At 36.6% G+C, this 13,716-nt stretch overlaps 1 protein-coding gene across 1 annotated transcript in view; it reads left to right on the forward strand.

Moving 5' to 3' along the window:
- Window positions 1–13,716, forward strand: part of PLCE1 (phospholipase C epsilon 1) — a 165,381-nt gene that overhangs the window by 26,516 nt on the left and 125,149 nt on the right. The gene's annotated exons all lie outside the window — the stretch shown is intronic.

The raw sequence follows: 13,716 nt of genomic DNA on the forward strand, positions 1-13,716 counted from the left end.
TTTCCTTAATGTTGTTTGTTATGTTATTCAAAAAATGGCCCTCCACTACCATAGACTTAATAGTGCAAAATAGGATGTGTCATTTAACCTCATTGACTCTTATAATGAACACTACTTTTTAGAAGAGCATATCCTCATGGTTTAAAATATTTTGGTTTAAAATAGACAAGAGGTAAAATGTATAATTTTGTAGCTGTATAAAATTCTTATATGTGTAAATTTATATCTTGATATAATTATATATAAGAATGTAATACAGCTATATATAGATAGACCCATATACACATTTTATAGATACAGGATTATAGGAACATTTAAATTGGAAAACACCTATAAGATCATAGAGTCCAACTGTAAAATGTATTAAATGGATTACATTATTTTATCAGTGATAAGAGAAGAGTGGCCTTGGTGGCTCCAGGGCTCTGTGTCAGTTGTGCCCTCAGTAATTATTTCTTTTTAGAAAATAGTATTTTTTTTTCTATTTAAATAGTTGAAGAGTTCTTTGAAAGTGTTTGTCAGGTTTTTGTACTAGGAAGCTCAGTGGTGCTGTTCATTATTGCGATACTCTATACCATTCAGTGAAAGTACCAGCTTGCTGGTACGACATATGCCCTGTGTGGGGATGAATATAAGCCATGTGTTTACCTAACCAGATATCTGCTCAGCACTCTCTGTAATTGCAAGGCACGGAATGTTTCCTCCTGGTCAGAAGAAGCTTAAAACCACAATACTAAGTCTCTCTTCTTTAAAGTGGTGACTACAAATATTTCTTATCAACCTCTGTGTTTGATATCTTTGTGTAATATTCATCAAGCATTCTTAGCATTATTTTAATGTTATTTTAGTATGAAATATTGCTACAGTAATATTTCTGTATATTTACGTCTTACTGGCAATACAGATGTTTTCTACACAAACACAGAAACTGACTCAGTGGATGTGACAAATATATGGACCTGTTGAATATATGCACTAAGTTAAAATAATGAATTCTGGGCATTTGTAGGAAACATAATAATAATCAAAGGAAGAAGGAGAAAGTAGTAAATGAATGTGGTAATTTGTTCTTTCTTTCCCCTTATCTCACCCTTCGAGCATGCAATCTGTTTGGAACAGCTAAGTGAACAGTAGCTCTGTTCTTCAAGAGGAAAAAAAAGTTGGAGAAATTAAGTTTTCATAGCAGTACTGGTGTAACATGGAACAATAGAGACTTTATGTTTTAAGTAGGAAAATGTGGGTCTTATTTGTTGATATCCCTTACATAAAAATTCTAGTGCTATTAAAGGAAAAACACTGAATTGTTGTATTGACAAATAATTTTCTTATTTCCCTACATAGGAAGATGGGATTGAGACTTTGCATTATTTAGAAAATACATGAAATTCTATATTAATGTAGAACATGATCACTTTTTATAGATATTTTATATGCAGATGTAGAATGCTCTGGATTTTTTTCTAATTCTCCATGTAGATTTGCAGCCATATACAGTGCTGTACTTATTGTACCAGATGGATGTAACTTAGCTATTTTTATCTGTTCACAAGAAATTTGCTTGCCCATGTTGGACATGTTGGAACAGTGCAAGCCCCTCACATGTTAAGGGTATTGCAAATGCAAAGAATTTGCCTTAGAGACAAATAAGGAGAGTGCAAGCTTTGGCGTTGGCTTTGCTTGGCCTGGCACAGTGTATCCACTACTTGGGTTCATCTCAGCTGTATTATTTTAGAAGTCTGACTAATTAGAAAAGTCAGAGTTTTTTGAGTCATTGAACCATCTGTGTCTGCGAGGTGTTAGGTTTATACGCTGCTTCTTTTCTTCTGGTGATGCTCTTTCTGCAGTGACAGTAATGTAATACAACAAAAGTAGTCAGCTCCACCACTGCCTAGATACTAAATCTGAGCAGCTCACTAGACCACTGCAGGGTGATTCTTTTAAACTAAGTAGTGACCTCAAGATCTCCAGATAACAGCTGCAACAACATAGTTGCAATGTGTAATAGATGAATTCTTTAGTTAAGCTTATTTTGTAGGCGTCAGTACCATCTTTGCTGTGTCATTACATTCTTGATGTCAGTAGTTAGAGCTTTAAGAAGCAAGAATTCTGCTCGCTTGCTTAATTCTGCTCAGATAGAAGTTAGCACACTAATGTATCTCTTGCTCTTCATAATGCTAAGGCACTGTTGAAATTTCAGATAGTAATAAAGGTAACAATTAAAAAAATGCCCCCTACAGAATCCCAGAATGTTAGGGGTTGGAAGTGACTTCCAGAGACGAAGTCCATCCCCCCCTGCCAAAGCAGGATCACCTAGAGCAGACTGCAGAGGACCTTATCCAGGCAAGTTTTTAAAATCTTCGGAGAAGGAGACTCCACAACCTCTCTGGGCAGCCAACCTATTCCAATGCTCTGTCACCCTCACTTTAAAGAAGTGTCTCCTGTGTTCTAGCTTGTACCTTTTCCTATCACTGGGCACCAACAAAAAGAGACTATCGCCTTCATCTTGGCACCTACCCCTCAGATCTGTGTAGATGCTAATAAGATCCCCTCTCATTTGTTTCTCTCCCACATCTGTTTCCAGATAGCATAGGGATTTTTGTTATATATTTATGTTTCATAGTTAATGTAATATTTGATATAGTAGCTCAAAGTTTATTAACATCAAGTTTTTTCCCCATGTAGTGTCCATAGTATTTTTATGATTCATGTGTAAAATAAATGTAATGCAAGAAACTTTTTATTATGTATGGCTGATATAGTCTTTTGTTAAGATTTATTATAACGTTGAACTATAGTCAATTGGTAGCATCTGTTAGCAAAGAGTTATGGAGAGAAAAAAGATTTGGAGGTAAAAAAGTCTAACACTGCTCTTTATATAGAAGGTTATGCTATGCTTCCTTTTTTTCTTTTAAGACATTTTGTATTCTGTCTTGTGGATTCCAGATTAATTTGGGGTTTGAGATATTTTTGATTTTCCATTTTGAAATGAAATTTCTAGTCCAGACTGCTGAAAGGAATTTATAATAAAAAATAACTTAAATAATCTACAAGTGTTTGGGATTCTTGCCCACTCTAACAATTTTTTTTTTTTTAAATCTGACTGTGCATGAGTATTTAGCCTGTTACTAGAGTTACAGTGTTTTTAAACATAAAGATTTGTAGTAACATATTAAAGTAGTTAGTAGGTATGGATGAGCTGGGTTTTGTTCTGTTGGGATCCTCTGTTTCTTGGTTTTTTGCTTTAGAGTTGCAGTCTTTTGTTTAAAGTAAAATGTTCATAAGCAAAATTATTTGGAAAAAAAATCAGGGAAGCAAAAGAGAAGCCAAATAGGCATGAAATTATGTTTCCTTTCAGTAAGTACTGTGAAAAAAGAACTTTGTTAAATGAAGCTCTTACTTATATTTACATTGGGTTGAGTTGCTCCAGTTTTAAAGGCTATCTTTAAAAATAGAAATGATACCTTCTATCCGTATAGGTAATCAGTTTTATTGTCACAATGTGTGATAGAATTAAAGATGAATATTTTAATGCTTTATTTTATAGTTGTCTTATAGCTTTAACAGTTTGGGGCCAAATTACGAACACTAACTTTTAGCTGTGAGCACACTTAGGTATTCAGAGCCAATAGTGTGGGAGTTTTGGCAAGAGCAATGTATTATGCCTTCAGTTTTTCCACATTTTCTGACTTTCTCCTTCTAGTGACTGTTCATTAACTGTAAAGAAGCATGAAGATCTGTTTTAGAAAATCTCCCTGCAGCCCATTAAAGAGTTCATTTTAGAGTGTTAGAGTTGGATGCTCTTCTGAATTCCTTCTCATGTGAAACTAAGATATCTCCATTACCTATATGAATGATTGAAAAGTTTGGGTGTTCAGTCTGATATGAGTGAATAAAAGCTGCTATATAAAGGTCACTCTGTTAGTGAGTGAATAATTAAAAACTGAATTGATGAGATTTCATGTATATTTTAATTTGTCATGCTTTTCCACAGTTGTTCAGAATCTTTTGAAAAGAGAGTTTTCTAAAATGGAATAATCTTGGGTTGACAAGAATTGATAGGCATGTATCTTACTGGTATGAAATTTCAAGAAGGACTTACAGGAAAAATCTCTACTGTGAAATTATACTTGCCACAATATCTAAGGCATCCTCCATGAGAAATGAGACCTTCTAGTTACGAAAAGTTGCTATAGTATGGTTATGAGCCTTTGGTCATGAGGAATTTTGCTTGAAAACAGACTGGTGATAACTTAGAAAAAGGAATAGCAATTGAATGTAATAAAACTGTTAGGTCCTGTCCAAGTACATATGAGTTGAGGTATCAAGGGACAGGAAAGCTTTGAGGGTGCTCCCACACCAACCAAAGCTAATTACCTCAGTGCAGCAGTTGGAGCCAATGTGACTCAGGGCAGTGTGACAGCATACAACTTTCATCAGGAATGTCGGAAGTGGAACAGTGCTGGAAACATAAACATTCAGCCCTGGCATTTGCAACCACTTTTTTAGTCCTTTTTCTTTTTTTCCCCCCCTCTTTATTCTCCTAATAACTTTGCTAGAAAACTATATAATTATAAACTATTCCTTACCTGCAAAACACATGTATCAGGCAGTGTGCTTATTGTCCTGCAAATTGTGTAGAAGTATTCATTTTAAAAATACTTGGAACTGTAACCAGATATAATAATTTATGAACTGAAGACTTGAAGACTTACTTTTGAGATGCAGTCATCAGTCCCGTAGCTGAGAGAGAAGAGTATGTTGGATTATCTTGTTTTCATTCTTATTTTACAGATAATATTCCTGTCCTCCCATTTGTGTGAAGTTCAGAAGAGTCTTTTAATCTCTGGGGTTCTAACATACACTGTAAAAAACTAAGATTTCCTTTGTGTAGCAGATACTGAAAGATAGATTCCTACAGATAAGTTTGCTGTCATAGTATGGAAACTTGAAGCAGTAACAGAGAAGTTTGTTTTTATCAAGATGCACATGTTTGCAGGCCTCTGAATAACTATCTCCTGTGTAAACAGAATTTCTTTTTATTTTTTTTCCCCATAAGTTTAATGTCTGTTGACTGTTACCACCATTTGGACTTTGAATCCACACTAAAACAGTATGAGCTTCTTAAAACCTATTTTTAATAATCTTCTATATATTCCTTATATTATTTTTATTTTTCTGACATTAAAAATTGGTTTTCAAGAAATCAAAACAGATACAGACCTTCATTAGTGAAGCGTGGGCAAAACAAAGGATGCATTATTAGCTGCTCTAGTTTCTTGTTAAAGCAGTCTTAGTCCTTAAAGTCTTCAGGAATTCCCTGCAAGTGCTAGAGAGTGAGTGAAATCCTGGTCATATTGTAATTTGTTTAAAATCTCCTATTGAGGTAATGGGGAGGTAATTTGGAGGGAGGAAAAGCATATGCAATATGGAGCTATTGGCTTCATAGGAACCATTAGTTTTGCATGCAACATTTAGTAGACAATCATGTTAAATGTAAATTGGACAGTTTTAAAACTATAAAGTGTAAATATTGTCTATATAAACATGTATAATGCATTGTGAAATACTTCAAGTAGGATCGTTAACTATATATATATATATATATTTATATATATATATATATATATATATATATATATATAAACTTTCTGTACCCTGCAGTCAGATGTGCTATGATTTACTGTTCATGTTACCATACTGCTTGGAAGCCCCATTTCTTGACTTGAACTTGCTGTGGTAGCTCTTTTACAAATGAGTCATGATCTCATCTATTCTGTAGACTTAGAGGCAGTTAGTATTTTGTGAGCTCACTCAGGTTTTGGAGAAGATAAACTTCTCCCAAACACTCTCCATATGCTGTGGCTACATTTTCTTTTATCTCAGCAGGCTTAGTAGCTGTGTGCTGCACTGTAGTCTGCAAAAGAGACATACCCTAAGTTTCCAATGAAGAAAAGAAGAAAAACAATTTCCCACCAGTTCTAACTGATAGTGTTAAGTAATTTTAGAGTTATATACATAACAGCAAAGCTAAAACAATACTGTGAATGTTGTTTTTTTTTTTTTAATGTATGTAGCAAATAAATTCTGAATTACTTCTGGACTGAATAAAAGTCTAAATGATAATTCTGAATTGTTTATCATTTGACAAAGATATAAGAAAGAATTTGAGCTGTAGGGAATTGTTCTTAATGTGATTATGAGTTGAATCAAGAAAAAGACCCCGAGAGAAAAAAAAATGTCAGTTTTCTCTGTTTTAAATTAGGAATTTATCTTGCATAAGTTTGCAGATTGCAAAGCATATTGCTACAAACTTAAGTCTCCCTCTCTGGAGATATTCAAGACCCACCTGGATGTGTTCAAGACTCACCAGGATGTGATCTGGTACAGATGATCTTGCTCTGGCAGGGGGGTTGGACTAGGTAATTTTTCGAGGTCCTTTCCAGCTTCTAACATTCTGCAATTGTGTGAAGCTGTTGTAGTTCTGACTCTGTACATATATAAGCACGTCTGTTGTTTACAATCTTGGGATTACACTAAGTGGCTTCTGTGTGTAAATATAAATATTTATCTTCTAGAGGGAATAAAAGGATGATGTCATGAACATTCAGAATATTTCCACTTTATGAAACTAAATTGTGTTCTGGGTCACCTACGTGTCCTTTTGGAACTTTAAATATAGTCAGTGAAAAAATAATTTTCTCTCTGAAGATTTCATTGTTATCTAGTGATGTGACATTGATGTAAACTATCACAGTATCACAGTATCATCAGGGTTGGAAGAGACCTCACAGATCATCAAGTCCAACCCTTTACCACAGAGCTCAAGGCTAGACCATGGCACCAAGTGCCACATCCAACCTTGCCTTGAAGTGCCCCAGGGACGGCGACTCCACCACCTCCCCAGGCAGCCCATTCCAGTGTCCAATGACTCTCTCAGTGAAGAGGTTTTAGTCTATTAGCATCAGGTCACTCAACAGGTTGAGGCTGCAGAAAAGATGGAGGTTATCAACAAGCATGATCTATAACCTGGATCATGTTTAATATGAGTAATGTTGTTTGTTGGGTTTTTTTGAGCTTGCACAATGTTTCCTTGCCATTGCAAATACAGTCTTTGTAAATTTCTAGTAATGTAATTTTTTTTTGTTTGGTGGGGTTTTTTTTTGTTTTTTTTTTCCAAATTTTAAACTTACTTCTCAACACGTGTTAACTGGAGAGCAGCCAAACAGAAAGGCATCTGGGGGTGCTGATTGATACCCGCCTGAACATGAGCCAGCAGTGTGCCCAGGTGGCCAAGAGAGCCAATGGCATCCTGGCCTGCATCAGGAATGGTGTGGTCAGCAGGAGCAGGGAGGTCATTCTGCCCCTGTACTCTGCACTGGTTAGACCTCACCTTGAGTACTGTGTTCAGTTCTGGGCCCCCCAGTTTAGGAGGGACATTGAGATGCTTGAGCGTGTCCAGAGAAGGGCAACAAGGCTGGTGAGAGGCCTTGAGCACAGCCCTACGAGGAGAGGCTGAGGGAGCTGGGATTGTTTAGCCTGGAGAAGAGGAGGCTCAGGGGAGACCTTATTGCTGTCTACAACTACCTGAGGGGTGGTTGTAGCCAGGAGGAGGTTGCTCTCTTCTCTCAGGTGGCCAGCACCAGAACAAGAGGACACAGCCTCAGGCTGCGCTGGGGTAAATTTAGGCTTGAGGTGAGGAGAAAGTTCTTCCCTGAGAGAGTCATTGGACACTGGAATGGGCTGCCCGGGGAGGTGGTGGAGTCACCGTCCCTGGAGTTGTTCAAGGCAAGGTTGGACGTGGCACTTGGTGCCATGGTCTAGCCTTGAGCTCTGTGGTAAAGGGTTGGACTTGATGATCTGTGAGGTCTCTTCCAACCCTGATGATACTGTGATGCTGTAACTTTGACCACCTGTTTCCTGTAGTGTTGTTTTTTTTTTGGGGGGGAGGGTGTTGTTTGTTTTATTTTTTTCTCTCAGTGGCTCTGCTGCTGAGGAGATAAATGCATTACTGGCTTGTTTCAGAATTAAAGTTACCATTATAAAATGATGGTAGAATAAAACAAGTAAGTTGGACACTGTTACAGATCAGTTCATGGTGAAATTCAGAAGACAAAGTTTTAGGTACCTTGATTTTTCATTGAGTACAAAGTTTCCGCCATGCAGGGGGCCAATTTCATACAAGAAACTTAGTCCAGCATCAGAAACACCAGGTTGAAGCTCTGTATGGGGAATCTGGGGGTGTGTGACCAAAATTTTCAGGCACTTCCAAGTTTTTGTGTTCATATGAGAATATTTTGCTTGATCTATGATCTACATAATGACATGTTCGTTATATCATATTTGTCCTCTTCTATCTCACCTCTCTGTTGTTTTGACTGATTTGGATAAGAGGGTGTGTTCAGTTTATGCAATAATGCAAACTGGTTTTTAATTTTATAATGAAGCTAGGATATGTATTTTTGCAGAATAAAGCAGAGCAGAGTTGGTCTATTACCTATTAGAACTGGTTTGTGCAGTCCACTGTTTCTTTTTGTTTGTGGTGAACTTATTCTGCATCCACACAGCTGCCTGGCTTCAGACAAGTGTTTGTATTGCCAGTAACAAAAATCTTAACATCTGTCATCAGATCTGAGGTTGTCACTTCTGTGGGGAGGATCACTTGCTGCCCCTATTTTTTTTGTTCTAGCAGGCTCTTCTGTAGCATCTAACATCACTTATCCCTTACCCTTCTTTAGTTCTCCTTGTGACCTATTTAGTCTGCACCCTCTGGCACTGGCAAAAAATCACACAATAGGAGACAGTTTGTATCATTTCAGCTATCATGGCCAATGATGCTTCCTGGATTGAGTGCTTTAAATATTCCATACCCGAGTTTCTTATCACTGAGCAGCCGAAAAGCTGGGCCCTGTGGCTGTTATCACAGCCGTCTGAAGGCCCTGCAGAATTCTACAAATGCCAGACTTGATAGCATTTGCTTTACCTTGACAAAGACTCATCCTTTCAGCTTGCACTGTCTTAACTTCCCTTTGGCTTTTCTGTGCTCTTGCCCAGGTTCTTTTTAATGGATGACTCCAAGATTGCCTGTCTCTTTCTGGACTTCTAACCTTGGAAGTTTACATGAGGTTTCTTAGTAAATTCTGTGAGAAGGAAGAGGAAATTCTACTTTTTTATAATTCCTCTTAACTAGTTTTTACTTGAAGCCTGTCAGTAGCTGCCTTCCCCTGGTCCTTAGTGCCGTTCTTGAATTTACCTTCAGCTTGCTAACTGTTCTCTAGACTGGTGGTCTTTATGTAGTTTCCTTTATCCTTCAGACTTTTGTATAGAGAAAAGACTTCCTGGTGTATTTCCCTTTAGTTCCCTACTACTGGTTATAATTTTTCATAGTATTAACAGTCTATTCTTTATCCAAGTCTGATAGTTAAGGCTGAAGTTCCTTCTTCATGCAATTGCATGGTCTTAACGAGCACTCCTAGTAACTTTGAGTCCAACTTCATTGAACTCATATAAATTTACATGTGGCATCTGTACCATTTATAGCTATTATATTTTCCACTTAGCTTTTCTATTTAAGTCTTTATCCTTTTCATAATCTTTTTTTTTGATTTTTTTTTTCCCAATGAACTTTAGTAAACAGCATTTGAAGTTCACATTGGATGATTGATATGCACATGCTTGCATTATTATACTCCTAGACTGAAAATGAATTCCCAAAAGGGCTGGCAGTTTTGACTGAAGTTAAATGTCCATTTCCTCCCAGTATGGTAGAAAATAGTATTTGTGTAACTTTTTCCTATTGTAATCATTAGGAAAAAAAAGTATTTGCTAATAGTTCATGATTTCTATTAGTAATCAGTTGATAGGAGGCTTTAATGACCAGATTCCTCAGATCTTTGCTTAATTTAAAATTCTCTACTTTGCAAAGAAACACAAGGGAAACAACAGCCAAGATGAAAGCAGACTCATTGGACACACCTATGTGATTGTGGCTCAGTGGGTCCAATAGAACAGAAACTGAAAAAAATCATTGTCATTGAGTAAAAGAAGAGATAATTGACTTAACAGTACTGGGCAGAATTTGCTAATGAGATATGCAAGGTAGTCATCTGAAAGAACTAATGAAAAGGATTCAGTGTTCTGTGAAGAACTTAGGAAGAAAATAAAAGAGATAATTGACAAAGAATCCTTTGAGTTTTGGGACTTGAAAAATGTAGAGAGTGAAAAAGAACTAGAAAAATCTTGTTTCCAAATCTAACCAGACCTAAAGGATTTGCTGTTTTTCTGTGCAACTATGACACATGCAAGCCATTGCTAGTGTGGACATGATGATTATGTGCAAAGGTTGAACTTTGAAGAGGAAATACAAAGGAAAATTAGTAGAATTTGGAGGGACACTGTTAGTCATTATGTTTTCTAAACTGTTATGAACTGAAACACTCTGACAAGGCTTGATGTAATAAGGCCAAGCATGTGTGGCAAGACTTAGTAGTTTGGCTGTTCTTTTAGCTTCTTGAGTTTTTAATTAGATAATGCTTTATAGTTGTTGGGGTTTTTTTGTTTGTTGGTTTGTTTTTTTTTTCTGGAACATTTTCTACTGTGGAATGTATCTGATGAAAATACCATGCTTTTTCAAAGACGGTTGTTAGTTAAAAAAATCTGCAGAGTTACAGAGTCTCAGGTTTGATAAAAATCCATTTCAAATTCTTAACAGGACAACAGATTAAATAATGGAATTGAATGAAACTTAATTTTGGAAAGCTTGGAATAACAAAGTTTCTTAGAAGACTAAGAAGAGGTATATGAAAAAAATTCAACACTGCTGTAGATATCTTGAATCTCTGTACTTTTCCAGAGACTTGAAGGCTTCCGTGTTTGAGCTGTGCCTCAGTGGTACAGCTCAAAAAATTATCTTGCTGATATATTGCCATTACCACAGTAGCAGCAGTACTTACTATGCTCATGCAAGAAGAATGATTTGGTTGCACAGGTGATATGTGTATCATCAATAGTATGTGTACCACACCTTGGAAACAATCTGGAGAAGCAGTCCCGGGTGAACCTTATGAGTTTCAACAAGGCTAAGTGCACGGTCTAGCACCTGAGTTGGGGCAATCCTTGTTACCAATACAGTCTGAGGGAAGATGTTATAGAGAGCAGTCCTGTGGAGAAGGGCTTGGGGGTACTTGTGAATGAAAAGCTGGACATGAGCAGACTGTGTGTACTTGCAGCCCCTGGTGCAAAGACTGGTCTATTCACTAGTTTTTAGAAGTTGCTGCTCTCCAACCAGCTGTTGGCATAGTATCTGACATGGTGCCTTTGTCTTAGTCAAATGCCATGGGCAGGTGCAGATGATTTGACTGACATCATTGGGAAAAAAGCATGGAGATTTGAACAGTTCTTTATCAGAATCGATCCTCCGAAACAGGAGGGGAGATGATGTAAGAAGACTTTGTTTATATAGTAGTTTTCATTATACCTTTTGGAAGGTAGAGATTTTTTTTTTCAATAAAATGTGAAAAGTTATCACTAAAAAAATCAAATAAAGACATTTAAATTAGAAATAAATTAAGAAAAAAAGATTAGTCTGTTGGACAAAACTATAACAGTTTTAGAGATGCTTAAATGCCTTGTAATTTTCATAATCACACCAGCAACATTTGGAGGTTTTGGGGTTTACATGTCTGATTTTTAGGATTCAAATTTGAAAACTTGGCCTTAAATTTCACTGAAACACTCTCTGGAAGTGTCAGCAGTGTTTTTTTTTCAGTAGACTACAGTATCTGCATAGCTCTTGTAATTGATTTCCAGTTAGACCTGGTTTGCATAAACACATATAAAAACATTCACACACATATACTCAAAAGTCTTTGTCTTGCTGCAGCTTCTGTGGTTTGTTTGACCACAGAACTTCATTAGAGAATGTGGACAAGCTATAGTGATAGAGGAATCCTTATTCTATATTTATGCTGATCCAGATCACTGTGAGGATAGTTTTACAGGTATCACTTTCCTGGTAGAACAGTATTAGCATCTCCTTGCTAGAGGAGAAAAGGCTAAGGTTTCAAAACAGCTCATAGATGACTATTTGTATTCTAAATGTAGAAGTGGATTAATTTTTCCATATCTTGATTACAACACATACTTGTTCCTTTGTTGAAACTGTATAAATTCTGAACTATTACTGAAACTTGTACATTAGAAGAAAGAAACAGTGCAAGTCTGATTTTTACCCGCCTCGCTGAAGTTTGACTGTATTTGAAGTGAAATGTGAAGCATCTGCCATCTGGTGGATAGAACTCTCTATACACTTCTGTTGATCATTTGATACGTTTAACAAACAGCATCTCTTAACGTTTTAAAGCCACTTCTATTCTGTGTTATTACTTTTAACTGGTGTTGATGGAGATGTCTTTAGTCATAAGTGAAGGGGGGAAAATGGGAAAATTGAATTCAAGACAAAATGGAGTTTATTTCTAAAGATTTAAAAATGTATGCTGATTAGACAAACATCTCTGGTATACCTTTCTCAAGCCACTGATCAGCAATTATGATCTGTTTAACATGATGTTTGCAGAAAGGCTAGGTATTCCTCTGTATCTGCACTGATGTGGCAGGTGAGAACAGAGTAGCCTTTCAGAGCCTGCAGACTCAAGGTCTTTCTTGCACGTCAGAACTGTTTTTTGCCAGCCATTTAGGGCAGGGTTTCATCAAGTACTATTTTGTACAGAATGTCATGCTTTTAAAATCTTAGGCTCTGAGCAGATGTCAATGTGTGTGTGACCTGGGTACTTTAAAAATGTAGGTTAAGCAGACGCAGTAAAGAGTGTGGTCAGTATTAGATGTTTTTCTTTTCACATCATGGCACATGGGTACACGAGTTCAAGATAAGCAATGCAGGATGGTTCACACAGTAGACATAGTGCAGGATAACAAGTGGAGCCATCAATGTATATTGAGTCTGATAGAGAATTGCTGTTGTATTGATGGGTAGATTTATTCTTTGCTCTTTTAGTGGACATAGAAGAAATCTAACATGCAGTTATTTGGTAGAATACTGACAATGCAGCTTCCTCAATTTTTGTTTAAACTGATTAAATCCATTTTTTTTTCCCTAAATTTATTCTTAGCAAATTGGATGAAATAAAAGCAATTTTGTGCTTATGGTCTGAAAAGGAATTAATTATTCAAATATATTGTAATCAACATGTGTGTGAAATTGTCATTACCATGTAATGCCATCCTTCCATTAGCTACTGTAATGGCAAAGAGGAAGCTGAAATACAACACAATGGAAAAGTCCAGGTAATGCTATTGCTTCCACACGCTCCTGATTTCACAGAGCTGGCTCAGGGGACCTTGCACTGTGCTGCACCACGTTCCCAGCTCTGAAGGTTTATTGGTTCAGTCACGGTGCACAAACAAGATGGTAATTTAATTGCACGTGGAAACATTCATGGTTTGGTTTATTACTGGAAGTAACTGGCTACTTTAGAAGTATTTAGCAAAAAAATCTTCTTGACTTAGACTCAAAAGACTTTATTATATCTGACTCCAAACTTCATGGCTCTGTTATTCTTCTTGTAACTAATTTATTTCTCAACATTAAAAAATCCAGAAGAACAAGTGTTCACATTAATTGCAAAAAAAAACCAAACAGTTGAAATGTTTTTGCACTGTAGTATAACAGAGCTTCTTCCTGAACTAAGTTGCTTTGGCACT

The sequence above is a fragment of the Pogoniulus pusillus genome, chromosome 6 (genome assembly GCF_015220805.1).
Source record: "Pogoniulus pusillus isolate bPogPus1 chromosome 6, bPogPus1.pri, whole genome shotgun sequence".
In the NCBI taxonomy this organism is placed as follows: Eukaryota; Metazoa; Chordata; class Aves; order Piciformes; family Lybiidae; genus Pogoniulus; species Pogoniulus pusillus.